The 27,230-nt window shown below is 44.1% G+C and overlaps 1 long non-coding RNA gene across 1 annotated transcript in view; it reads left to right on the forward strand.

Annotated features, from left to right (window-relative positions):
* Positions 1-27,230, forward strand: part of LOC309978915 — a 988,171-nt gene that overhangs the window by 128,193 nt on the left and 832,748 nt on the right. Inside the window, exon 2 of the long non-coding RNA XR_014327153.1 lies at positions 485-570. This is a non-coding gene — a long non-coding RNA (uncharacterized lncRNA). The remainder of the gene's footprint in view (positions 1-484; positions 571-27,230) is intronic.

The following is a 27,230-nucleotide window of genomic DNA, read 5'->3' on the forward strand; positions in this document are numbered from 1 at the left end:
TTTTACCTGAAGGCAGAATCCCTTAAACCTGGAGAGTTGAGTCCCGTGGAATGGGTACCATGCAATATGACTTCAAAGGGTCTTCATTTGCTCACCGAACCTCTCCAATCCTATCACTGCTGCGTTTATGCCCCTGTACACACGCTTGATTTTCTTTCAGAGACATAGCAATCCATAGGTTTTAAGATACTTACTAGTCAGGTACATTCTTAGGCGTTTAATATGGGGTGTTGAGTCCATTTCGTTGAGCAAGGAGTAGTTCTTGTCTATTCCATATTTGGCTTAAGGAACTTTATCTGTGCTCATTTCAATCTCTGGTTTTATGCAGCACCCCAACTCACCTTTCCCCTTAAGCAAGCATAAGTTGGTTTTCTAAATTTGAGACCCTGTTCTGTTTTGTAATCCAGTTCCTGTGTAGCCAAGTTTACATTCCGTGTATTAGTGATATCTTATGATGTTTCTTTTTCTGTGTGACTTATTTCAGTTAGAATCATCATACCTGAATCCACTCATTATGCTGCTAAGGGCCTGATGACATAGATTTCATTGCTGAGTGATATTGCATTGTACGTAAGTACCACAACTTCTTTATCCATTTTTCACTTTCTGCGATATTGAACTTGTACCGTAAACGAGGTTCTTGTAAACAGAGCCGTCCCAAACTTTGGGGTGGCTGTGTCTTTTTGATTTTAATTTCCCTAAACTATAGGACCATAAGTGGAAGTGCCCTAGGCTCTGTTGCTTTGTTTTTTAGATGTTTCAGGAATCACCATACACTTCTCTGGAGTGGCTGTTGGCAATTTACATCCCGCCCATCAGCATAACAAGGCTCCCAGTTCTCCATGGCCTGTCCTGCCTTTCTGGATTTTACACTTTTTTCAGATGGCCCTTTTGACCGGGGGGAAGTGAGACTTCATTGTAGTGCAGATTTCCTTTGCAAGCTTGCTTGGTTGGCCAAAAAGGGCGTATGCGTTTTTTCCTGAATATATTCAGGAAAAAACGCATACGTCCTTTTTGGCCAAGTGCATCATTGTGGACGTTCTGCCTCTTTTCCTATGCTTTAAATGCAATTCCAGTCTACCTCCTGAAATCGGTTTCCTGCACTTCTGCCCCGCTTTCAAGTCCTCTTGGCAGCCTTACTTCAGTATATTTTTTGACGATAGCTGTCATTTATAACTCTGCAGGTTTGTGAATTACAGTGCCCCTGAGCTCCTTTCTTCAACTCGCTTTCTTGTGAGCTGGCCGCATCACCGCAGGATTGCTTCAGGCCCTAATCTGGTTCCGGCACGGCACGCTGAGCCTTTGGTTAATTCCTCTTCCTGGTGGGAAATGAGAGTTAAATTTTGCGCGTCCATACACCTCCAGCTAGTCTCTCTTTGGTTCTCCCTATTCCTGTTCATCTTCCGCAGAAATTGCAAACTGGGCCAAACAGGTGGTTAAAGGCACTGACTCTCCAAGTCGGGAGAGTGTTATTAAAGCGTCTGGAATGTTGCACCCGAGTACCAGGGGACGAGAACTGAGACATATTGGAACACGTCTCCCGATCACACGGTTGATCATACTCTGGGTTCCACGTGCATGTTTTAGCTGAAGGAAGAATCCCTTAAACCTGGAGAGTTGAGACCCGTGGAATGGGTACCATGCAATATGACTTCAAAGGGTCTTCATTTGCTCACCGAACCTCTCCAATCCTATCACTGCTGCGTTTATGCCCCTGTACACACGCTTGATTTTCTTTCAGAGACATAGCAATCCATAGGTTTTAAGATACTTAGTAGTCAGGTACATTCTTAGGCGTTTAATATGGGGTGTTGAGTCCATTTCGTTGAGCAAGGAGTAGCTCTTGTCTATTCCTTATTTGGCTTAAGGAACTTTATCTGTGCTCATTTCAATCTCAGGTTTTATGCAGCACCCCAACTCACCTTTCCCCTTAAGCAAGCATAAGTAGGTTTTCTAAATTTGAGACCCTGTTCTGTTTTGTAATCCAGTTCCTGTGTAGCCAAGTTTACATTCCGTGTATTAGTGATATCTTATGATGTTTCTTTTTCTGTGTGACTTATTTCAGTTAGAATCATCATACCTGAATCCACTCATTATGCTGCTATGGGCCTGATGACATAGATTTCATTGCTGAGTGATATTGCATTGTACGTAAGTTCCACAACTTCTTTATCCATTTTTCACTTTCTGTGATATTGAACTTGTACCGTAAATGAAGTTCTTGTAAACAGAGCCGTCCCAAACTTTGGGGTGGCTGTGTTTTTTGATTTTAATTTCCCTAAACTATAGGACCATAAGTGGAAGTGCCCTAGGCTCTGTTGCTTTGTTTTTTAGATGTTTCAGGAATCACCATACACTTCTCTGGAGTGGCTGTTGGCAATTTACATCCCGCCCATCAGCATAACAAGGCTCCCAGTTCTCCATGGCCTGTCCTGCCTTTCTGGATTTTACACTTTTTTCAGGTGGCCCTTTTGACCGGGGGGAAGTGAGACTTCATTGTAGTGCAGATTTCCTTTGCAAGCTTGCTTGGTTGGCCAAAAAGGGCGTATGCGTTTTTTCCTGAATATATTCAGGAAAAAACACATACGTCCTTTTTGGCCAAGTGCATCATTGTGGACGTTCTGCCTCTTTTCCTATGCTTTAAATGCAATTCCAGTCTACCTCCTGAAATCGGTTTCCTGCAATTCTGCCCCACTTTCAAGTCCTCTTGGCAGCCTTACTTCAGTATATTTTTGGACGATAGCTGTCATTTATAACTCTGCAGGTTTGTGAATTACAGTGCCCCTGAGCTCCTTTCTTCAACTCGCTTTATTGTGAGCTGGCCGCAACACCGCAGGATTGCTTCAGGCCCTAATCTGGTTCCGGCACGGCACGCTGAGCCTTTGGTTAATTCCTCTTCCTGGTGGGATATGAGAGTTAAATTTCGCGCGTCCAGACACCTCCAGCTAGTCTCTCTTTGGTTCTCCCTATTCCTGTTCATCTTCCGCAGAAATTGCAAACTGGGCCAAACAGGTGGTTAAAGGCACTGACTCTCCAAGTCGGGAGAGTGTTATTAAAGCGTCTGGAATGTTGCACCCGAGTACCAGGGGACGAGAACTGAGACATATTGGAACACGTCTCCCGATCACACGGTTGATCATACTCTGGGTTCCACGTGCATGTTTTAGCTGAAGGAAGAATCCCTTAAACCTGGAGAGTTGAGACCCGTGGAATGGGTACCATGCAATATGACTTCAAAGGGTCTTCATTTGCTCACCGAACCTCTCCAATCCTATCACTGCTGCGTTTATGTCCCTGTACACACGCTTGATTTTCTTTCAGAGACATAGCAATCCATAGGTTTTAAGATACTTACTAGTCAGGTACATTCTTAGGCGTTTAATATGGAGTGTTGAGTCCATTTCGTTGAGCAAGGAGTAGTTCTTGTCTATTCCATATTTGGCTTAAGGAACTTTATCTGTGCTCATTTCAATCTCTTGTTTTATGCAGCACCCCAACTCACCTTTCCCCTTAAGCAAGCATAAGTTGGTTTTCTAAATTTGAGACCCTGTTCTGTTTTGTAATCCAGTTCCTGTGTAGCCAAGTTTACATCCCATGTATTAGTGATATCTTATGATGTTTCTTTTTCTGTGTGACTTATTTCAGTTAGAATCATCATACCTGAATCCACTCATTATGCTGCTACGGGCCTGATGACATAGATTTCATTGCTGAGTGATATTGCATTGTACGTAAGTACCACAACTTCTTTATCCATTTTTCACTTTCTGCGATATTGAACTTGTACCGTAAACGAGGTTCTTGTAAACAGAGCCGTCCAAACTTTGGGGTGGCTGTGTCTTTTTGATTTTAATTTCCCTAAGCTATAGGACCATAAGTGGAAGTGCCCTAGGCTCTGTTGCTTTGTTTTTTAGATGTTTCAGGAAACACCATACACCTCTCCCGAGTGGCTCTTGGCAATTTACATCCCGCCCATCAGCATAACAAGGCTCCCAGTTCTCCATGGCCTGTCCTGCCTTTCTGGATTTTACACTTTTTTCAGATGGCCCTTTTGACCGGGGGGAAGTGAGACTTCATTGTAGTGCAGATTTCCTTTGCAAGCTTGCTTGGTTGGCCAAAAAGGGCGTATGCGTTTTTTCCTGAATATATTCAGGAAAAAACGCCTACGCCCTTTTTGGCCAAGTGCATCATTGTGGACGTTCTGCCTCTTTTCCTATGCTTTAAATGCAATTCCAGTCTACCTCCTGAAATCGGTTTCCTGCAATTCTGCCCCGCTTTCAAGTCCTCTTGGCAGCCTTACTTCAGTATATTTTTGGACGATAGCTGTCATTTATAACTCTGCAGGTTTGTGAATTACAGTGCCCCTGAGCTCCTTTCTTCAACTCGCTTTCTTGTGAGCTGGCCGCAACACCGCAGGATTGCTTCAGGCCCTAATCTGGTTCCGGCACGGCACGCTGAGCCTTTGGTTAATTCCTCTTCCTGGTGGGAAATGAGAGTTAAATTTGCCCGTCCAGACACCTCCACCTAGAATCTCATTGGTTCTCCCTATTCCTGTTCATCTTCCTCAGAAATTGCAAATGGGCCAAACAGGAGGTTAAAGGCACTGACTCTCCAAGTCGGGAGAGTGTTAGTAAAGCGTCTGGAATGTTGCACCCGAGTACCAGGGGACGAGAACTGAGACATATTGGAACATGTCTCCCGATCACACGGTTGATCATACTCTGGGTTCCACGTGCATGTTTTACCTGAAGGCAGAATCCCTTAAACCTGGAGAGTTGAGACCCGTGGAATGGGTACCATGCAATATGACTTCAAAGGGTCTTCATTTGCTCACCGAACCTCTCCAATCCTATCACTGCTGCGTTTATGTCCCTGTACACACGCTTGATTTTCTTTCAGAGACATAGCAATCCATAGGTTTTAAGATACTTACTAGTCAGGTACATTCTTAGGCGTTTAATATGGAGTGTTGAGTCCATTTCGTTGAGCAAGGAGTAGTTCTTGTCTATTCCATATTTGGCTTAAGAAACTTTATCTGTGCTCATTTCAATCTCTTGTTTTATGCAGCACCCCAACTCACCTTTCCTCTTAAGCAAGCATAAGTTGGTTTTCTAAATTTGAGACCCTGTTCTGTTTTGTAATCCAGTTCCTGTGTAGCCAAGTTTACATTCCGTGTATTAGTGATATCTTATGATGTTTCTTTTTCTGTGTGACTTATTTCAGTTAGAATCATCATACCTGAATCCACTCATTATGCTCCTATGGGCCTGATGACATAGATTTCATTGCTGAGTGATATTGCATTGTATCTAAGTACCACAACTTCTTTATCCATTTTTCACTTTCTGTGATATTGAACTTGTACCGTAAACAACCTTCTTGTAAACAGAGCCATCCCAAACTTTGGGGTGGCTGTGTCTTTTTGATTTTAATTTCCCTAAGCTATAGGACCATAAGTGGAAGTGCCCTAGGCTCTGTTGCTTTGTTTTTCAGATGTTTCAGGAAACACCATACAACTCTCCGGAGTGGCTCTTGGCAATTTACATCCCGCCCATCAGCATAACAAGGCTCCCAGTTCTCCATGGCCTGTCCTGCCTTTCTGGATTTTACACTTTTTTCAGATGGCCCTTTTGACCAGGGGGAAGTGAGACTTCATTGTAGTGCAGATTTCCTTTGCAAGCTTGCTTGGTTGGCCAAAAAGGGCGTATGCGTTTTTTCCTGAATATATTCAGGAAAAAACGCATACGCCCTTTTTGGCCAAGTGCATCATTGTGGACGTTCTGCCTCTTTTCCTATGCTTTAAATGCAATTCCAGTCTACCTCCTGAAATCGGTTTCCTGCAATTCTGCCCCGCTTTCAAGTCCTCTTGGCAGCCTTACTTCAGTATATTTTTGGACGATAGCTGTCATTTATAACTCTGCAGGTTTGTGAATTACAGTGCCCCTGAGCTCCTTTCTTCAACTCGCTTTCTTGTGAGCTGGCCGCAACACCGCAGGATTGCTTCAGGCCCTAATCTGGTTCCGGCACGGCTCGCTGAGCCTTTGGTTAATTCCTCTTCCTGGTGGGAAATGAGAGTTAAATTTGCCCGTCCAGACACCTCCACCTAGTCTCTCATTGGTTCTCCCTATTCCTGTTCATCTTCCTCAGAAATTGCAAATGGGCCAAACAGGAGGTTAAAGGCACTGACTCTCCACGTCGGGAGAGTGTTAGTAAAGCGTCTGGAATGTTGCACCCGAGTACCAGGGGACGAGAACTGAGACATATTGGAACATGTCTCCCGACCACACGGTTGATCATACTCTGGGTTCCATGTGCATGTTTTACCTGAAGGCAGAATCCCTTAAACCTGGAGAGTTGAGTCCCGTGGAATGGGTACCATGCAATATGACTTCAAAGGGTCTTCATTTGCTCACCAAACCTCTCCAATCCTATCACTGCTACGTTTATGCCCCTGTACACACGCTTGACTTTCTTTCAGACACATAGCATTCCATAGGTTTTAAGATACTTACTAGTCAGGTACATTCTTAGGCGTTTAATATGGGGTGTTGAGTCCATTTCGTTGAGCAAGGAGTAGTTCTTGTCTATTCCATATTTGGCTTAAGGAACTTTATCTGTGCTCATTTCAATCTCTGGTTTGATGCAGCACCCCAACTCACCTTTCCCCTTAAGCAAGCATAAGTTGGTTTTCTAAATTTGAGACCCTGTTCTGTTTTGTAATCCAGTTCCTGTGTAGCCAAGTTTACATCCCATGTATTAGTGATATCTTATGATGTTTCTTTTTCTGTGTGACTTATTTCAGTTAGAATCATCATACCTGAATCCACTCATTATGCTGCTACGGGCCTGATGACATAGATTTCATTGCTGAGTGATATTGCATTGTATGTAAGTACCACAACTTCTTTATCCATTTTTCACTTTCTGCGATATTGAACTTGTACCGTAAACGAGGTTCTTGTAAACAGAGCCGTCCCAAACTTTGGGGTGGCTGTGTCTTTTTGATTTTAATTTCCCTAAGCTATAGGACCATAAGTGGAAGTGCCCTAGGCTCTGTTGCTTTGTTTTTTAGATGTTTCAGGAAACACCATACACCTCTCCCGAGTGGCTCTTGGCAATTTACATCCCGCCCATCAGCATAACAAGGCTCCCAGTTCTCCATGGCCTGTCCTGCCTTTCTGGATTTTACACTTTTTTCAGATGGCCCTTTTGACCGGTGGGAAGTGAGACTTCATTGTAGTGCAGATTTCCTTTGCAAGCTTGCTTGGTTGGCCAAAAAGGGCGTATGCGTTTTTTCCTGAATATATTCAGGAAAAAACGCATACGCCCTTTTTGGCCAAGTGCATCATTGTGGACGTTCTGCCTCTTTTCCTGTGCTTTAAATGCAATTCCGGTCTACCTGCTGAAATCGGTTTCCTGCAATTCTGCCCCGCTTTCAAGTCCTCTTGGCAGCCTTACTTCAGTATATTTTTGGACGATAGCTGTCATTTATAACTCTGCAGGTTTGTGAATTACAGTGCCCCTGAGCTCCTTTCTTCAACTCGCTTTCTTGTGAGCTGGCCGCAACACCGCAGGATTGCTTCAGGCCCTAATCTGGTTCCGGCACGGCTCGCTGAGCCTTTGGTTAATTCCTCTTCCTGGTGGGAAATGAGAGTTAAATTTGCCCGTCCAGAAACCTCCACCTAGTCTCTCATTGGTTCTCCCTATTCCTGTTCATCTTCCTCAGAAATTGCAAATGGGCCAAACAGGAGGTTAAAGGCACTGACTCTCCACGTCGGGAGAGTGTTAGTAAAGCGTCTGGAATGTTGCACCCGAGTACCAGGGGACGAGAACTGAGACATATTGGAACATGTCTCCCGACCACACGGTTGATCATACTCTGGGTTCCACGTGCATGTTTTACCTGAAGGCAGAATCCCTTAAACCTGGAGAGTTGAGTCCCGTGGAATGGGTACCATGCAATATGACTTCAAAGGGTCTTCATTTGCTCACCGAACCTCTCCAATCCTATCACTGCTGCGTTTATGCCCCTGTACACACGCTTGATTTTCTTTCAGAGACATAGCAATCCATAGGTTTTAAGATACTTACTAGTCAGGTACATTCTTAGGCGTTTAATATGGGGTGTTGAGTCCATTTCGTTGAGCAAGGAGTAGTTCTTGTCTATTCCATATTTGGCTTAAGGAACTTTATCTGTGCTCATTTCAATCTCTGGTTTTATGCAGCACCCCAACTCACCTTTCCCCTTAAGCAAGCATAAGTTGGTTTTCTAAATTTGAGACCCTGTTCTGTTTTGTAATCCAGTTCCTGTGTAGCCAAGTTTACATTCCGTGTATTAGTGATATCTTATGATGTTTCTTTTTCTGTGTGACTTATTTCAGTTAGAATCATCATACCTGAATCCACTCATTATGCTGCTACGGGCCTGATGACATAGATTTCATTGCTGAGTGATATTGCATTGTACGTAAGTACCACAACTTCTTTATCCATTTTTCACTTTCTGCGATATTGAACTTGTACCGTAAACGAGGTTCTTGTAAACAGAGCCGTCCCAAACTTTGGGGTGGCTGTGTCTTTTTGATTTTAATTTCCCTAAGCTATAGGACCATAAGTGGAAGTGCCCTAGGCTCTGTTGCTTTGTTTTTTAGATGTTTCAGGAAACACCATACACCTCTCCCGAGTGGCTCTTGGCAATTTACATCCCGCCCATCAGCATAACAAGGCTCCCAGTTCTCCATGGCCTGTCCTGCCTTTCTGTATTTTACACTTTTTTCAGATGGCCCTTTTGACCGGGGGGAAGTGAGACTTCATTGTAGTGCAGATTTCCTTTGCAAGCTTGCTTGGTTGGCCAAAAAGGGCGTATGCGTTTTTTCCTGAATATATTCAGGAAAAAACGCATACGCCCTTTTTGGCCAAGTGCATCATTGTGGACGTTCTGCCTCTTTTCCTATGCTTTAAATGCAATTCCAGTCTACCTCCTGAAATCGGTTTCCTGCAATTCTGCCCCGCTTTCAAGTCCTCTTGGCAGCCTTACTTCAGTATATTTTTGGACGATAGCTGTCATTTATAACTCTGCAGGTTTGTGAATTACAGTGCCCCTGAGCTCCTTTCTTCAACTCGCTTTCTTGTGAGCTGGCCGCAACACCGCAGGATTGCTTCAGGCCCTAATCTGGTTCCGGCACGGCACGCTGAGCCTTTGGTTAATTCCTCTTCCTGGTGGGAAATGAGAGTTAAATTTGCCCGTCCAGACACCTCCAGCTAGTCTCTCATTGGTTCTCCCTATTCCTGTTCATCTTCCGCAGAAATTGCAAACTGGGCCAAACAGGAGGTTAAAGGCACTGACTCTCCAAGTCGGGAGAGTGTTAGTAAAGCGTCTGGAATGTTGCACCCGAGTACCAGGGGACGAGAACTGAGACATATTGGAACATGTCAACCGATCACACGGGTGATCATACTCTGGGTTCCACGTGCATGTTTTACCTGAAGGCAGAATCCCTTAAACCTGGAGAGTTGAGACCCGTGGAATGGGTACCATGCAATATGACTTCAAAGGGTCTTCATTTGCTCACCGAACCTCTCCAATCCTATCACTGCTGCGTTTATGCCCCTGTACACACGCTTGATTTTGTTTCAGAGACATAGCAATTCATAGGTTTTAAGATACTTACTAGTCAGGTACATTCTTAGGCGTTTAATATGGGGTGTTGAGTCCATTTCGTTGAGCAAGGAGTAGTTCTTGTCTATTCCATATTTGGCTTAAGGAACTTTATCTGTGTTCATTTAAATCTCTGGTTTTATGCAGCACCCCAACTCACCTTTCCCCTTAAGCAAGCATAAGTTGGTTTTCTACATTTGAGACCCTGTTCTGTTTTGTAATCCAGTTCCTCTGTAGCCAAGTTTACATTCCGTGTATTAGTGATATCTTATGATGTTTCTTTTTCTGTGTGACTTATTTCAGTTAGAATCATCATACCTGAATCCACTCATTATGCTGCTACGGGCCTGATGACATAGATTTCATTGCTGAGTGATATTGCATTGTACGTAAGTACCACAACTTCTTTATCCATTTTTCACTTTCTGTGATATTGAACTTGTACCGTAAATGAAGTTCTTGTAAACACAGCCGTCCCAAACTTTGGGGTGGCTGTGTCTTTTTGATTTTAATTTCCCTAAACTATAGGACCATAAGTGGAAGTGCCCTAGGCTCTGTTGCTTTGTTTTTTAGATGTTTCAGGAATCACCATACACTTCTCTGGAGTGGCTGTTGGCAATTTACATCCCGCCCATCAGCATAACAAGGCTCCCAGTTCTCCATGGCCTGTCCTGCCTTTCTGGATTTTACACTTTTTTCAGGTGGCCCTTTTGACCGGGGTAAGTGAGACTTCATTGTAGTGCAGATTTCCTTTGCAAGCTTGCTTGGTTGGCCAAAAAGGGCGTATGCGTTTTTTCCTGAATATATTCAGGAAAAAACGCATACGTCCTTTTTGGCCAAGTGCATCATTGTGGACGTTCTGCCTCTTTTCCTATGCTTTAAATGCAATTCCAGTCTACCTCCTGAAATCGGTTTCCTGCAATTCTGCCCCGCTTTCAAGTCCTCTTGGCAGCCTTACTTCAGTATATTTTTGGACGATAGCTGTCATTTATAACTCTGCAGGTTTGTGAATTACAGTGCCCCTGAGCTCCTTTCTTCAACTCGCTTTCTTGTGAGCTGGCCGCAACACCGCAGGATTGCTTCAGGCCCTAATCTGGTTCCGGCACGGCACGCTGAGCCTTTGGTTAATTCCTCTTCCTGGTGGGATATGAGAGTTAAATTTTGCGCGTCCAGACACCTCCAGCTAGTCTCTCTTTGGTTCTCCCTATTCCTGTTCATCTTCCGCAGAAATTGCAAACTGGGCCAAACAGGTGGTTAAAGGCACTGACTCTCCAAGTCGGGAGAGTGTTATTAAAGCGTCTGGAATGTTGCACCCGAGTACCAGGGGACGAGATCTGAGACATATTGGAACACGTCTCCCGATCACACGGTTGATCATACACTGGGTTCCACGTGCATGTTTTAGCTGAAGGAAGAATCCCTTAAACCTGGAGAGTTGAGACCCGTGGAATGGGTACCATGCAATATGACTTCAAAGGGTCTTCATTTGCTCACCGAACCTCTCCAATCCTATCACTGCTGCGTTTATGCCCCTGTACACACGCTTGATTTTGTTTCAGAGACATAGCAATCCATAGGTTTTAAGATACTTACTAGTCAGGTACATTCTTAGGCGTTTAATATGGGGTGTTGAGTCCATTTCGTTGAGCAAGGAGTAGCTCTTGTCTATTCCTTATTTGGCTTAAGGAACTTTATCTGTGCTCATTTCAATCTCAGGTTTTATGCAGCACCCCAACTCACCTTTCCCCTTAAGCAAGCATAAGTTGGTTTTCTAAATTTGAGACCCTGTTCTGTTTTGTAATCCAGTTCCTGTGTAGCCAAGTTTACATTCCGTGTATTAGTGATATCTTATGATGTTTCTTTTTCTGTGTGACTTATTTCAGTTAGAATCATCATACCTGAATCCACTCATTATGCTGCTACGGGCCTGATGACATAGATTTCATTGCTGAGTGATATTGCATTGTACGTAAGTTCCACAACTTCTTTATCCATTTTTCACTTTCTGTGATATTGAACTTGTACCGTAAATGAAGTTCTTGTAAACAGAGCCGTCCCAAACTTTGGGGTGGCTGTGTCTTTTTGATTTTAATTTCCCTAATTATAGGACCATAAGTGGAAGTGCCCTAGGCTCTGTTGCTTTGTTTTTTAGATGTTTCAGGAATCACCATACACTTCTCTGGAGTGGCTGTTGGCAATTTACATCCCGCCCATCAGCATAACAAGGCTCCCAGTTCTCCATGGCCTGTCCTGCCTTTCTGGATTTTACACTTTTTTCAGGTGGCCCTTTTGACCGGGGGGAAGTGAGACTTCATTGTAGTGCAGATTTCCTTTGCAAGCTTGCTTGGTTGGCCAAAAAGTGCGTATGCGTTTTTTCCTGAATATATTCAGGAAAAAACGCATACGTCCTTTTTGGCCAAGTGCATCATTGTGGACGTTCTGCCTCTTTTCCTATGCTTTAAATGCAATTCCAGTCTACCTCCTGAAATCGGTTTCCTGCAATTCTGCCCCGCTTTCAAGTCCTCTTGGCAGCCTTACTTCAGTATATTTTTGGACGATAGCTGTCATTTATAACTCTGCAGGTTTGTGAATTACAGTGCCCCTGAGCTCCTTTCTTCAACTCGCTTTATTGTGAGCTGGCCGCAACACCGCAGGATTGCTTCAGGCCCTAATCTGGTTCCGGCACGGCACGCTGAGCCTTTGGTTAATTCCTCTTCCTGGTGGGATATGAGAGTTAAATTTTGCGCGTCCAGACACCTCCAGCTAGTCTCTCTTTGGTTCTCCCTACTCCTGTTCATCTTCCGCAGAAATTGCAAACTGGGCCAAACAGGTGGTTAAAGGCACAGACTCTCCAAGTCGGGAGAGTGTTATTAAAGCGTCTGGAATGTTGCACCCGAGTACCAGGGGACGAGAACTGAGACATATTGGAACACGTCTCCCGATCACACGGTTGATCATACTCTGGGTTCCACGTGCATGTTTTAGCTGAAGGAAGAATCCCTTAAACCTGGAGAGTTGAGACCCGTGGAATGGGTACCATGCAATATGACTTCAAAGGGTCTTCATTTGCTCACCGAACCTCTCCAATCCTATCACTGCTGCTTTTATGCCCCTGTACACACGCTTGATTTTCTTTCAGAGACATAGCAATCCATAGGTTTTAAGATACTTACTAGTCAGGTACATTCTTAGGCGTTTAATATGGGGTGTTGAGTCCATTTCGTTGAGCAAGGAGTAGTTCTTGTCTATTCCATATTTGGCTTAAGGAACTTTATCTGTGCTCATTTCAATCTCTGGTTTTATGCAGCACCCCAACTCACCTTTCCCCTTAAGCAAGCATAAGTTGGTTTTCTAAATTTGAGACCCTGTTCTGTTTTGTAATCCAGTTCCTGTATAGCCAAGTTTACATTCCGTGTATTAGTGATATCTTATGATATTTCTTTTTCTGTGTGACTTATTTCAGTTAGAATCATCATACCTGAATCCACTCATTATGCTGCTACGGGCCTGATGACATAGATTTCATTGCTGAGTGATATTGCATTGTACGTAAGTACCACAACTTCTTTATCCATTTTTCACTTTCTGCGATATTGAACTTGTACCGTAAACGAGGTTCTTGTAAACAGAGCCGTCCCAAACTTTGGGGTGGCTGTGTCTTTTTGATTTTAATTTCCCTAAGCTATAGGACCATAAGTGGAAGTGCCCTAGGCTCTGTTGCTTTGTTTTTTAGATGTTTCAGGAAACACCATACACCTCTCCCGAGTGGCTGTTGGCAATTTACATCCCGCCCATCAGCATAACAAGGCTCCCAGTTCTCCATGGCCTGTCCTGCCTTTCTGGATTTTACACTTTTTTCAGATGGCCCTTTTGACCGGTGGGAAGTGAGACTTCATTGTAGTGCAGATTTCCTTTGCAAGCTTGCTTGGTTGGCCAAAAAGGGCGTATGCGTTTTTTCCTGAATATATTCAGGAAAAAACGCATACGCCCTTTTTGGCCAAGTGCATCATTGTGGACGTTCTGCCTCTTTTCCTATGCTTTAAATGCAATTCCAGTCTACCTCCTGAAATCGGTTTCCTGCAATTCTGCCCCGCTTTCAAGTCCTCTTGGCAGCCTTACTTCAGTATATTTTTGGACGATAGCTGTCATTTATAACTCTGCAGGTTTGTGAATTACAGTGCCCCTGAGCTCCTTTCTTCAACTCGCTTTCTTGTGAGCTGGCCGCAACACCGCAGGATTGCTTCAGGCCCTAATCTGGTTCCGGCACGGCTCGCTGAGCCTTTGGTTAATTCCTCTTCCTGGTGGGAAATGAGAGTTAAATTTGCCCGTCCAGACACCTCCAGCTAGTCTCTCATTGGTTCTCCCTATTCCTGTTCATCTTCCTCAGAAATTGCAAATGGGCCAAACAGGAGGTTAAAGGCACTGACTCTCCACGTCGGGAGAGTGTTAGTAAAGCGTCTGGAATGTTGCACCCGAGTACCAGGGGACGAGAACTGAGACATATTGGAACACGTCTCCCGATCACACGGTTGATCATACTCTGGGTTCCACGTGCATGTTTTAGCTGAAGGAAGAATCCCTTAAACCTGGAGAGTTGAGACCCGTGGAATGGGTACCATGCAATATGACTTCAAAGGGTCTTCATTTGCTCACCGAACCTCTCCAATCCTATCACTGCTGCGTTTATGCCCCTGTACACACGCTTGATTTTCTTTCAGACACATAGCAATCCATAGGTTTTAAGATACTTACTAGTCAGGTACTTTCTTAGGCATTTAATATGGGGTGTTGAGTCCATTTCGTTGAGCAAGGAGTAGTTCTTGTCTATTCCATATTTGGCTTAAGGAACTTTATCTGTGCTCATTTCAATCTCTGGTTTGATGCAGCACCCCAAATCACCTTTCCCCTTAAGCAAGCATAAGTTGGTTTTCTAAATTTGAGACCCTGTTCTGTTTTGTAATCCAGTTCCTGTGTAGCCAAGTTTACATCCCGTGTATTAGTGATATCTTATGATGTTTCTTTTTCTGTGTGACTTATTTCAGTTAGAATCATCATACCTGAATCCACTCATTATGCTGCTACGGGCCTGATGACATAGATTTCATTGCTGAGTGATATTGCATTGTACGTAAGTACCACAACTTCTTTATCCATTTTTCACTTTCTGCGATATTGAACTTGTACCGTAAACGAGGTTCTTGTAAACAGAGCCGTCCCAAACTTTGGGGTGGCTGTGTCTTTTTGATTTTAATTTCCCTAAGCTATAGGACCATAAGTGGAAGTGCCCTAGGCTCTGTTGCTTTGTTTTTTAGATGTTTCAGGAAACACCATACACCTCTCCCGAGTGGCTGTTGGCAATTTACATCCCGCCCATCAGCATAACAAGGTTCCCAGTTCTCCATGGTCTGTCCTGCCTTTCTGGATTTTACACTTTTTTCAGATGGCCCTTTTGACCGGAGAGAAGTGAGACTTCATTGTAGTGCAGATTTCCTTTGCAAGCTTGCTTGGTTGGCCAAAAAGGGCGTATGCGTTTTTTCCTGAATATATTCAGGAAAAAACGCATACGCCCTTTTTGGCCAAGTGCATCATTGTGGACGTTCTGCCTCTTTTCCTATGCTTTAAATGCAATTCCAGTCTACTTCCTGATATCGGTTTCCTGCAATTCTGCCCCGCTTTCAAGTCCTCTTGGCAGCCTTACTTCAGTATATTTTTGGACGATAGCTGTCATTTATAACTCTGCAGGTTTGTGAATTACAGTGCCCCTGAGCTCCTTTCTTCAACTCGCTTTCTTGTGAGCTGGCCGCAACACTGCAGGATTGCTTCAGGCCCTAATCTGGTTCCGGCACGGCACGCTGAGCCTTTGGTTAATTCCTCTTCCTGGTGGGAAATGAGAGTTAAATTTGCCCGTCCAGACACCTCCACCTAGAATCTCATTGGTTCTCCCTATTCCTGTTCATCTTCCTCAGAAATTGCAAATGGGCCAAACAGGAGGTTAAAGGCACTGACTCTCCACGTCTGGAGAGTGTTAGTAAAGCGTCTGGAATGTTGCACCCGAGTACCAGGGGACGAGAACTGAGACATATTGGAACATGTCTCACGACCACACGGTTGATCATACTCTGGGTTCCATGTGCATGTTTTAGCTGAAGGCAGAATCCCTTAAACCTGGAGAGTTGAGTCCCGTGGAATGGGTACCATGCAATATGACTTCAAAGGGTCTTCATTTGCTCACCAAACCTCTCCAATCCTATCACTGCTACGTTTATGCCCCTGTACACACGCTTGATTTTCTTTCAGACACATAGCAATCCATAGGTTTTAAGATACTTACTAGTCAGGTACATTCTTAGGCGTTTAATATGGGGTGTTGAGTCCATTTCGTTGAGCAAGGAGTAGTTCTTGTCTATTCCATATTTGGCTTAAGGAACTTTATCTGTGCTCATTTCAATCTCTGGTTTTATGCAGCACCCCAACTCACCTTTCCCTTTAAGCAAGCATAAGTTGGTTTTCTAAATTTGAGACCCTGTTCTGTTTTGTAATCCAGTTCCTGTGTAGCCAAGTTTACATCCCGTGTATTAGTGATATCTTATGATGTTTCTTTTTCTGTGTGACTTATTTCAGTTAGAATCATCATACCTGAATCCACTCATTATGCTGCTACGGGCCTGATGACATAGATTTCATTGCTGAGTGATATTGCATTTTACGTAAGTACCACAACTTCTTTATCCATTTTTCACTTTCTGCGATATTGAACTTGTACCGTAAACGAGGTTCTTGTAAACAGAGCCGTCCCAAACTTTGGGGTGGCTGTGTCTTTTTGATTTTAATTTCCCTAAGCTATAGGACCATAAGTGGAAGTGCCCTAGGCTCTGTTGCTTTGTTTTTTAGATGTTTCAGGAAACACCATACACCTCTCCCGAGTGGCTCTTGGCAATTTACATCCCGCCCATCAGCATAACAAGGCTCCCAGTTCTCCATGGCCTGTCCTGCCTTTCTGGATTTTACACTTTTTTCAGATGGCCCTTTTGACCGGGGGGAAGTGAGACTTCATTGTAGTGCAGATTTCCTTTGCAAGCTTGCTTGGTTGGCCAAAAAGGGCGTATGCGTTTTTTCCTGAATATATTCAGGATAAAACGCATACGCCCTTTTTGGCCAAGTGCATCATTGTGGACGTTCTGCCTCTTTTCCTATGCTTTAAATGCAATTCCGGTCTACCTGCTGAAATCGGTTTCCTGCAATTCTGCCCCGCTTTCAAGTCCTCTTGGCAGCCTTACTTCAGTATATTTTTGGACGATAGCTGTCATTTATAACTCTGCAGGTTTGTGAATTACAGTGCCCCTGAGCTCCTTTCTTCAACTCGCTTTCTTGTGAGCTGGCCGCAACACCGCAGGATTGCTTCAGGCCCTAATCTGGTTCCGGCACGGCTCGCTGAGCCTTTGGTTAATTCCTCTTCCTGGTGGGAAATGAGAGTTAAATTTGCCCGTCCAGACACCTCCACCTAGTCTCTCATTGGTTCTCCCTATTCCTGTTCATCTTCCTCAGAAATTGCAAATGGGCCAAACAGGAGGTTAAAGGCACTGACTCTCCACGTCGGGAGAGTGTTAGTAAAGCGTCTGGAATGTTGCACCCGAGTACCAGGGGACGAGAACTGAGACATATTGGAACATGTCTCCCGACCACACGGTTGATCATACTCTGGGTTCCATGTGCATGTTTTACCTGAAGGCAGAATCCCTTAAACCTGGAGAGTTGAGTCCCGTGGAATGAGTACCATGCAATATGACTTCAAAGGGTCTTCATTTGCTCACCGAACCTCTCCAATCCTATCACTGCTGCGTTTATGCCCCTGTACACACGCTTGATTTTGTTTCAGAGACATAGCAATCCATAGGTTTTAAGATACTTACTAGTCAGGTACATTCTTAGGCGTTTAATATGGGGTGTTGAGTTCATTTCGTTGAGCAAGGAGTAGTTCTTGTCTATTCCATATTTGGCTTAAGGAACTTTATCTGTGCTCATTTCAATCTCTGCTTTTATGCAGCACCCCAACTCACCTTTCCCCTTAAGCAAGCATAAGTTGGTTTTCTAAATTTGAGACCCTGTTCTGTTTTGTAATCCAGTTCCTGTGTAGCCAAGTTTACATTCCGTGTATTAGTGATATCTTATGATGTTTCTTTTTCTGTGTGACTTATTTCAGTTAGAATCATCATACCTGAATCCACTCATTATGCTGCTACGGGCCTGATGACATAGATTTCATTGCTGAGTGATATTGCATTGTACGTAAGTACCACAACTTCTTTATCCATTTTTCACTTTCTGCGATATTGAACTTGTACCGTAAACGAGGTTCTTGTAAACAGAGCCGTCCCAAACTTTGGGGTGGCTGTGTCTTTTTGATTTTAATTTCCCTAAGCTATAGGACCATAAGTGGAAGTGCCCTAGGCTCTGTTGCTTTGTTTTTTAGATGTTTCAGGAAACACCATACACCTCTCCCCAGTGGCTCTTGGCAATTTACATCCCGCCCATCAGCATAACAAGGCTCCCAGTTCTCCATGGCCTGTCCTGCCTTTGTGGATTTTACACTTTTTTCAGATGGCCCTTTTGACCGGGGGGAAGTGAGACTTCATTGTAGTGCAGATTTCCTTTGCAAGCTTGCTTGGTTGGCCAAAAAGGGCGTATGCGTTTTTTCCTCAATATATTCAGGAAAAAACGCATACGCCCTTTTTGGCCAAGTGCATCATTGTGGACGTTCTGCCTCTTTTCCTATGCTTTAAATGCAATTCCAGTCTACCTCCTGAAATCGGTTTCCTGCAATTCTGCCCCGCTTTCAAGTCCTCTTGGCAGCCTTACTTCAGTATATTTTTGGACGATAGCTGTCATTTATAACTCTGCAGGTTTGTGAATTACAGTGCCCCTGAGCTCCTTTCTTCAACTCGCTTTCTTGTGAGCTGGCCGCAACACCGCAGGATTGCTTCAGGCCCTAATCTGGTTCCGGCACGGCACGCTGAGCCTTTGGTTAATTCCTCTTCCTGGTGGGAAATGAGAGTTAAATTTGCCCGTCCAGACACCTCCACCTAGAATCTCATTGGTTCTCCCTATTCCTGTTCATCTTCCTCAGAAATTGCAAATGGGCCAAACAGGAGGTTAAAGGCACTGACTCTCCAAGTCGGGAGAGTGTTAGTAAAGCGTCTGGAATGTTGCACCCGAGTACCAGGGGACGAGAAGTGAGACATATTGGAACACGTCTCCCAATCACACGGTTGATCATACTCTGGGTTCCACGTGCATGTTTTACCTGAAGGCAGAATCCCTTAAACCTGGAGAGTTGAGACCCGTGGAATGGGTACCATGCAATATGACTTCAAAGGGTCTTCATTTGCTCACCGAACCTCTCCAATCCTATCACTGCTGCGTTTATGCCCCTGTACACACGCTTGATTTTCTTTCAGAGACATAGCAATCCATAGGTTTTAAGATACTTACTAGTCAGGTACATTCTTAGGCGTTTAATATGGGGTGTTGAGTTCAGTTCGTTGAGCAAGGAGTAGTTCTTGTCTATTCTATATTTGGCTTAAGGAACTTTATCTGTGCTCATTTCAATCTCTGGTTTTATGCAGCACCCCAACTCACCTTTCCCCTTAAGCAAGCATAAGTTGGTTTTCTAAATTTGAGACCCTGTTCTGTTTTGTAATCCAGTTCCTGTGTAGCCAAGTTTACATTCCGTGTATTAGTGATATCTTATGATGTTTCTTTTTCTGTGTGACTTATTTCAGTTAGAATCATCATACCTGAATCCACTCATTATGCTGCTACGGGCCTGATGACATAGATTTCATTGCTGAGTGATATTGCATTGTACGTAAGTACCACAACTTCTTTATCCATTTTTCACTTTCTGCGATATTGAACTTGTACCGTAAACGAGGTTCTTGTAAACAGAGCCGTCCCAAACTTTGGGGTGGCTGTGTCTTTTTGATTTTAATTTCCCTAAGCTATAGGACCATAAGTGGAAGTGCCCTAGGCTCTGTTGCTTTGTTTTTTAGATGTTTCAGGAAACACCATACACCTCTCCCGAGTGGCTGTTGGCAATTTACATCCCGCCCATCAGCATAACAAGGCTCCCAGTTCTCCATGGCCTGTCCTGCCTTTCTGGATTTTACACATTTTTCAGATGGCCCTTTTGACCGGGGGGAAGTGAGACTTCATTGTAGTGCAGATTTCCTTTGCAAGCTTGCTTGGTTGGCCAAAAAGGGCGTATGCGTTTTTTCCTGAATATATTCAGGAAAAAACGCATACGCCCTTTTTGGCCAAGTGCATCATTGTGGACGTTCTGCCTCTTTTCCTATGCTTTAAATGCAATTCCAGTCTACCTCCTGAAATCGGTTTCCTGCAATTCTGCCCCGCTTTCAAGTCCTCTTGGCAGCCTTACTTCAGTATATTTTTGGACGATAGCTGTCATTTATAACTCTGCAGGTTTGTGAATTACAGTGCCCCTGAGCTCCTTTCTTCAACTCGCTTTCTTGTGAGCTGGCCGCAACACCGCAGGATTGCTTCAGGCCCTAATCTGGTTCCGGCACGGCTCGCTGAGCCTTTGGTTAATTCCTCTTCCTGGTGGGAAATGAGAGTTAAATTTGCCCGTCCAGACACCTCCAGCTAGTCTCTCATTGGTTCTCCCTATTCCTGTTCATCTTCCTCAGAAATTGCAAATGGGCCAAAGAGGAGGTTAAAGGCACTGACTCTCCACGTCGGGAGAGTGTTAGTAAAGCGTCTGGAATGTTGCACCCGAGTACCAGGGGACGAGAACTGAGACATATTGGAACATGTCTCACGACCACACGGTTGATCATACTCTGGGTTCCATGTGCATGTTTTACCTGAAGGCAGAATCCCTTAAACCTGGAGAGTTGAGTCCCGTGGAATGGGTACCATGCAATATGACTTCAAAGGGTCTTCATTTGCTCACCAAACCTCTCCAATCCTATCACTGCTACGTTTATGCCCCTGTACACACGCTTGATTTTGTTTCAGAGACATAGCAATCCATAGGTTTTAAGATACTTACTAGTCAGGTACATTCTTAGGCGTTTAATATGGGGTGTTGAGTCCATTTCGTTGAGCAAGGAGTAGCTCTTGTCTATTCCTTATTTGGCTTAAGGAACTTTATCTGTGCTCATTTCAATCTCAGGTTTTATGCAGCACCCCAACTCACCTTTCCCCTTAAGCAAGCATAAGTAGGTTTTCTAAATTTGAGACCCTGTTCTGTTTTGTAATCCAGTTCCTGTGTAGCCAAGTTTACATTCCGTGTATTAGTGATATCTTATGATGTTTCTTTTTCTGTGTGACTTATTTCAGTTAGAATCATCATACCTGAATCCACTCATTATGCTGCTACGGGCCTGATGACATAGATTTCATTGCTGAGTGATATTGCATTGTACGTAAGTACCACAACTTCTTTATCCATTTTTCACTTCCTGCGATATTGAACTTGTACCGTAAACGAGGTTCTTGTAAACAGAGCCGTCCCAAACTTTGGGGTGGCTGTGTCTTTTTGATTTTAATTTCCCTAAGCTATAGGACCATAAGTGGAAGTGCCCTAGGCTCCGCTGCTATGTTTTTTAGATGTTTCAGGAAGCACCATACACCTCTCCCGAGTGGCTGTTGGCAATTTACATCCCGCCCATCAGCATAACAAGGCTCCCAGTTCTCCATGGCCTGTCCTGCCTTTCTGGATTTTACACTTTTTTCAGATGGCCCTTTTGACCGGGGGTAAGTGAGACTTCATTGTAGTGCAGATTTCCTTTGCAAGCTTGCTTGGTTGGCCAAAAAGGGCGTATGCGTTTTTTCCTGAATATATTCAGGAAAAAACGCATACGCCCTTTTTGGCCAAGTGCATCATTGTGGACGTTCTGCCTCTTTTCCTATGCTTTAAATGCAATTCCGGTCTACCTGCTGAAATCGGTTTCCTGCAATTCTGCCCCGCTTTCAAGTCCTCTTGGCAGCCTTACTTCAGTATATTTTTGGACGATAGCTGTCATTTATAACTCTGCAGGTTTGTGAATTACAGTGCCCCTGAGCTCCTTTTTTCAACTCGCTTTCATGGGAGCTGGCCGGAACACCGCAGCATTGCTTCAGGCCCTAATCTGGTTCCGGCACGGCACGCTGAGCCTTTGGTTAATTCCTCTTCCTGGTGGGAAATGAGAGTTAAATTTGCCCGTCCAGACACCTCCAGCTAGTCTCTCATTGGTTCTCCCTATTCCTGTTCATCTTCCGCAGAAATTGCAAACTGGGCCAAACAGGAGGTTAAAGGCACTGACTCTCCAAGTCGGGAGAGTGTTAGTAAAGCGTCTGGAATGTTGCACCCGAGTACCAGGGGATGAGAACTGAGACATATTGGAACACGTCTCCCGATCACATGGTTGATCATACTCTGGGTTCCACGTGCATGTTTTAGCTGAAGGAAGAATCCCTTAAACCTGGACAGTTGAGACCCGTGGAATGGGTACCATGCAATATGACTTCAAAGGGTCTTCATTTGCTCACCGAACCTCTCCAATCCTATCACTGCTACGTTTATGCCCCTGTACACACGCTTGATTTTCTTTCAGACACATAGCAATCCATAGGTTTTAAGATACTTACTAGTCAGGTACATTCTTAGGCGTTTAATATGGGGTGTTGAGTCCATTTCGTTGAGCAAGGAGTAGTTCTTGTCTATTCCATATTTGGCTTAAGGAACTTTATCTGTGCTCATTTCAATCTCTGGTTTTATGCAGCACCCCAACTCACCTTTCCCCTTAAGCAAGCATAAGTTGGTTTTCTAAATTTGAGACCCTGTTCTGTTTTGTAATCCAGTTCCTGTGTAACCAAGTTTACATCCCGTGTATTAGTGATATCTTATGATGTTTCTTTTTCTGTGTGACTTATTTCAGTTAGAATCATCATACCTGAATCCACTCATTATGCTGCTACGGGCCTGATGACATAGATTTCATTGCTGAGTGATATTGCATTGTACGTAAGTACCACAACTTCTTTATCCATTTTTCACTTTCTGCGATATTGAACTTGTACCGTAAACGAGGTTCTTGTAAACAGAGCCGTCCCAAACTTTGGGGTGGCTGTGTCTTTTTGATTTTAATTTCCCTAAGCTATAGGACCATAAGTGGAAGTGCCCTAGGCTCTGTTGCTTTGTTTTTTAGATGTTTCAGGAAACACCATACACCTCTCCCGAGTGGCTCTTGGCAATTTACATCCCGCCCATCAGCATAACAAGGCTCCCAGTTCTCCATGGCCTGTCCTGCCTTTCTGGATTTTACACTTTTTTCAGATGGCCCTTTTGACCGGGGGGAAGTGAGACTTCATTGTAGTGCAGATTTCCTTTGCAAGCTTGCTTGGTTGGCCAAAAAGGGCGTATGCGTTTTTTCCTGAATATATTCAGGAAAAAACGCATACGCCCTTTTTGGCCAAGTGCATCATTGTGGACGTTCTGCCTCTTTTCCTATGCTTTAAATGCAATTCCGGTCTACCTGCTGAAATCGGTTTCCTGCAATTCTGCCCCGCTTTCAAGTCCTCTTGGCAGCCTTACTTCAGTATATTTTTGGACGATAGCTGTCATTTATAACTCTGCAGGTTTGTGAATTACAGTGCCCCTGAGCTCCTTTCTTCAACTCGCTTTCTTGTGAGCTGGCCGCAACACCGCAGGATTGCTTCAGGCCCTAATCTGGTTCCGGCACGGCTCGCTGAGCCTTTGGTTAATTCCTCTTCCTGGTGGGAAATGAGAGTTAAATTTGCCCGTCCAGACACCTCCACCTAGTCTCTCATTGGTTCTCCCTATTCCTGTTCATCTTCCTCAGAAATTGCAAATGGGCCAAACAGGAGGTTAAAGGCACTGACTCTCCACGTCGGGAGAGTGTTAGTAAAGCGTCTGGAATGTTGCACCCGAGTACCAGGGGACGAGAACTGAGACATATTGGAACATGTCTCCCGACCACACGGTTGATCATACTCTGGGTTCCACGTGCATGTTTTAGCTGAAGGAAGAATCCCTTAAACCTGGAGAGTTGAGACCCGTGGAATGGGTACCATGCAATATGACTTCAAAGGGTCTTCATTTGCTCACCGAACCTCTCCAATCCTATTACTGCTGCGTTTATGCCCCTGTACACACGCTTGATTTTGTTTCAGAGACATAGCAATCCATAGGTTTTAAGATACTTACTAGTCAGGTACATTCTTAGGCGTTTAATATGGGGTGTTGAGTCCATTTCGTTGAGCAAGGAGTAGCTCTTGTCTATTCCTTATTTGGCTTAAGGAACTTTATCTGTGCTCATTTCAATCTCTGGTTTTATGCAGCACCCCAACTCACCTTTCCCCTTAAGCAAGCATAAGTAGGTTTTCTAAATTTGAGACCCTGTTCTGTTTTGTAATCCAGTTCCTGTGTAGCCAAGTTTACATTCCGTGTATTAGTGATATCTTATGATGTTTCTTTTTCTGTGTGACTTATTTCAGTTAGAATCATCATACCTGAATCCACTCATTATGCTGCTACGTGCCTGATGACATAGATTTCATTGCTGAGTGATATTGCATTGTACGTAAGTACCACAACTTCTTTATCCATTTTTCACTTTCTGTGATATTGAACTTGTACCGTAAATGAAGTTCTTGTAAACAGAGCCGTCCCAAACTTTGGGGTGGCTGTGTCTTTTTGATTTTAATTTCCCTAAACTATAGGACCATAAGTGGAAGTGCCCTAGGCTCTGTTGCTTTGTTTTTTAGATGTTTCAGGAATCACCATACACTTCTCTGGAGTGGCTGTTGGCAATTTACATCCCGCCCATCAGCATAACAAGGCTCCCAGTTCTCCATGGCCTGTCCTGCCTTTTTGGATTTTACACTTTTTTCAGGTGGCCCTTTTGACCGGGGGGAAGTGAGACTTCATTGTAGTGCAGATTTCCTTTGCAAGCTTGCTTGGTTGGCCAAAAAGGGCGTATGCGTTTTTTCCTGAATATATTCAGGAAAAAACGCATACGTCCTTTTTGGCCAAGTGCATCATTGTGGACGTTCTGCCTCTTTTCCTATGCTTTAAATGCAATTCCAGTCTACCTCCTGAAATCGGTTTCCTGCAATTCTGCCCCGCTTTCAAGTCCTCTTGGCAGCCTTACTTCAGTATATTTTTGGACGATAGCTGTCATTTATAACTCTGCAGGTTTGTGAATTACAGTGCCCCTGAGCTCCTTTCTTCAACTCGCTTTCTTGTGAGCTGGCCGCAACACCGCAGGATTGCTTCAGGCCCTAATTTGGTTCCGGCACGGCACGCTGAGCCTTTGGTTAATTCCTCTTCCTGGTGGGATATGAGAGTTAAATTTTGCACGTCCAGACACCTCCAGCTAGTCTCTCTTTGGTTCTCCCTATTCCTGTTCATCTTCCGCAGAAATTGCAAACTGGGCCAAACAGGTGGTTAAAGGCACTGACTCTCCAAGTCGGGAGAGTGTTATTAAAGCGTCTGGAATGTTGCACCCGAGTACCAGGGGACGAGATCTGAGACATATTGGAACACGTCTCCCGATCACACGGTTGATCATACTCTGGGTTCCACGTGCATGTTTTAGCTGAAGGAAGAATCCCTTAAACCTGGAGAGTTGAGACCCGTGGAATGGGTACCATGCAATATGACTTCAAAGGGTCTTCATTTGCTCACCGAACCTCTCCAATCCTATCACTGCTGCGTTTATGCCCCTGTACACACGCTTGATTTTCTTTCAGAGACATAGCAATCCATAGGTTTTAAGATACTTACTAGTTAGGTACATTCTTAGGCGTTTAATATGGGGTGTTGAGTCCATTTCGTTGAGCAAGGAGTAGCTCTTTTCTATTCCTTATTTGGCTTAAGGAACTTTATCTGTGCTCATTTCAATCTCAGGTTTTATGCAGCACCCCAACTCACCTTTCCCCTTAAGCAAGCATAAGTAGGTTTTCTAAATTTGAGACCCTGTTCTGTTTTGTAATCCAGTTCCTGTGTAGCCAAGTTTACATTCCGTGTATTAGTGATATCTTATGATGTTTCTTTTTCTGTGTGACTTATTTCAGTTAGAATCATCATACCTGAATCCACTCATTATGCTGCTACGGGCCTGATGACATAGATTTCATTGCTGAGTGATATTGCATTGTACGTAAGTTCCACAACTTCTTTATCCATTTTTCACTTTCTGTGATATTGAACTTGTACCGTAAATGAATTTCTTGTAAACAGAGCCGTCCCAAACTTTGGGGTGGCTGTGTCTTTTTGATTTTAATTTCCCTAAACTATAGGACCATAAGTGGAAGTGCCCTAGGCTCTGTTGCTTTGTTTTTTAGATGTTTCAGGAATCACCATACACTTCTCTGGAGTGGCTGTTGGCAATTTACATCCCGCCCATCAGCATAACAAGGCTCCCAGTTCTCCATGGCCTGTCCTGCCTTTTTGGATTTTACACTTTTTTCAGGTGGCCCTTTTGACCGGGGGGAAGTGAGACTTCATTGTAGTGCAGATTTCCTTTGCAAGCTTGCTTGGTTGGCCAAAAAGGGCGTATGCGTTTTTTCCTGAATATATTCAGGAAAAAACGCATACGTCCTTTTTGGCCAAGTGCATCATTGTGGACGTTCTGCCTCTTTTCCTATGCTTTAAATGCAATTCCAGTCTACCTCCTGAAATCGGTTTCCTGCAATTCTGCCCCGCTTTCAAGTCCTCTTGGCAGCCTTACTTCAGTATATTTTTGGACGATAGCTGTCATTTATAACTCTGCAGGTTTGTGAATTACAGTGCCCCTGAGCTCCTTTCTTCAACTCGCTTTCTTGTGAGCTGGCCGCAACACCGCAGGATTGCTTCAGGCCCTAATTTGGTTCCGGCACGGCACGCTGAGCCTTTGGTTAATTCCTCTTCCTGGTGGGATATGAGAGTTAAATTTTGCACGTCCAGACACCTCCAGCTAGTCTCTCTTTGGTTCTCCCTATTCCTGTTCATCTTCCGCAGAAATTGCAAACTGGGTCAAACAGGTGGTTAAAGGCACTGACTCTCCAAGTCGGGAGAGTGTTATTAAAGCGTCTGGAATGTTGCACCCGAGTACCAGGGGACGAGATCTGAGACATATTGGAACACGTCTCCCGATCACACGGTTGATCATACTCTGGGTTCCACGTGCATGTTTTAGCTGAAGGAAGAATCCCTTAAACCTGGAGAGTTGAGACCCGTGGAATGGGTACCATGCAATATGACTTCAAAGGGTCTTCATTTGCTCACCGAACCTCTCCAATCCTATCACTGCTGCGTTTATGCCCCTGTACACACGCTTGATTTTCTTTCAGAGACATAGCAATCCATAGGTTTTAAGATACTTACTAGTTAGGTACATTCTTAGGCGTTTAATATGGGGTGTTGAGTCCATTTCGTTGAGCAAGGAGTAGCTCTTTTCTATTCCTTATTTGGCTTAAGGAACTTTATCTGTGCTCATTTCAATCTCAGGTTTTATGCAGCACCCCAACTCACCTTTCCCCTTAAGCAAGCATAAGTAGGTTTTCTAAA

This window comes from Leucopleurus acutus (assembly GCF_964270905.1).
Source record: "Leucopleurus acutus genome assembly, contig: HAP1_SCAFFOLD_29, whole genome shotgun sequence".
Classification (NCBI taxonomy): Eukaryota; Metazoa; Chordata; class Mammalia; order Artiodactyla; family Delphinidae; genus Leucopleurus; species Leucopleurus acutus.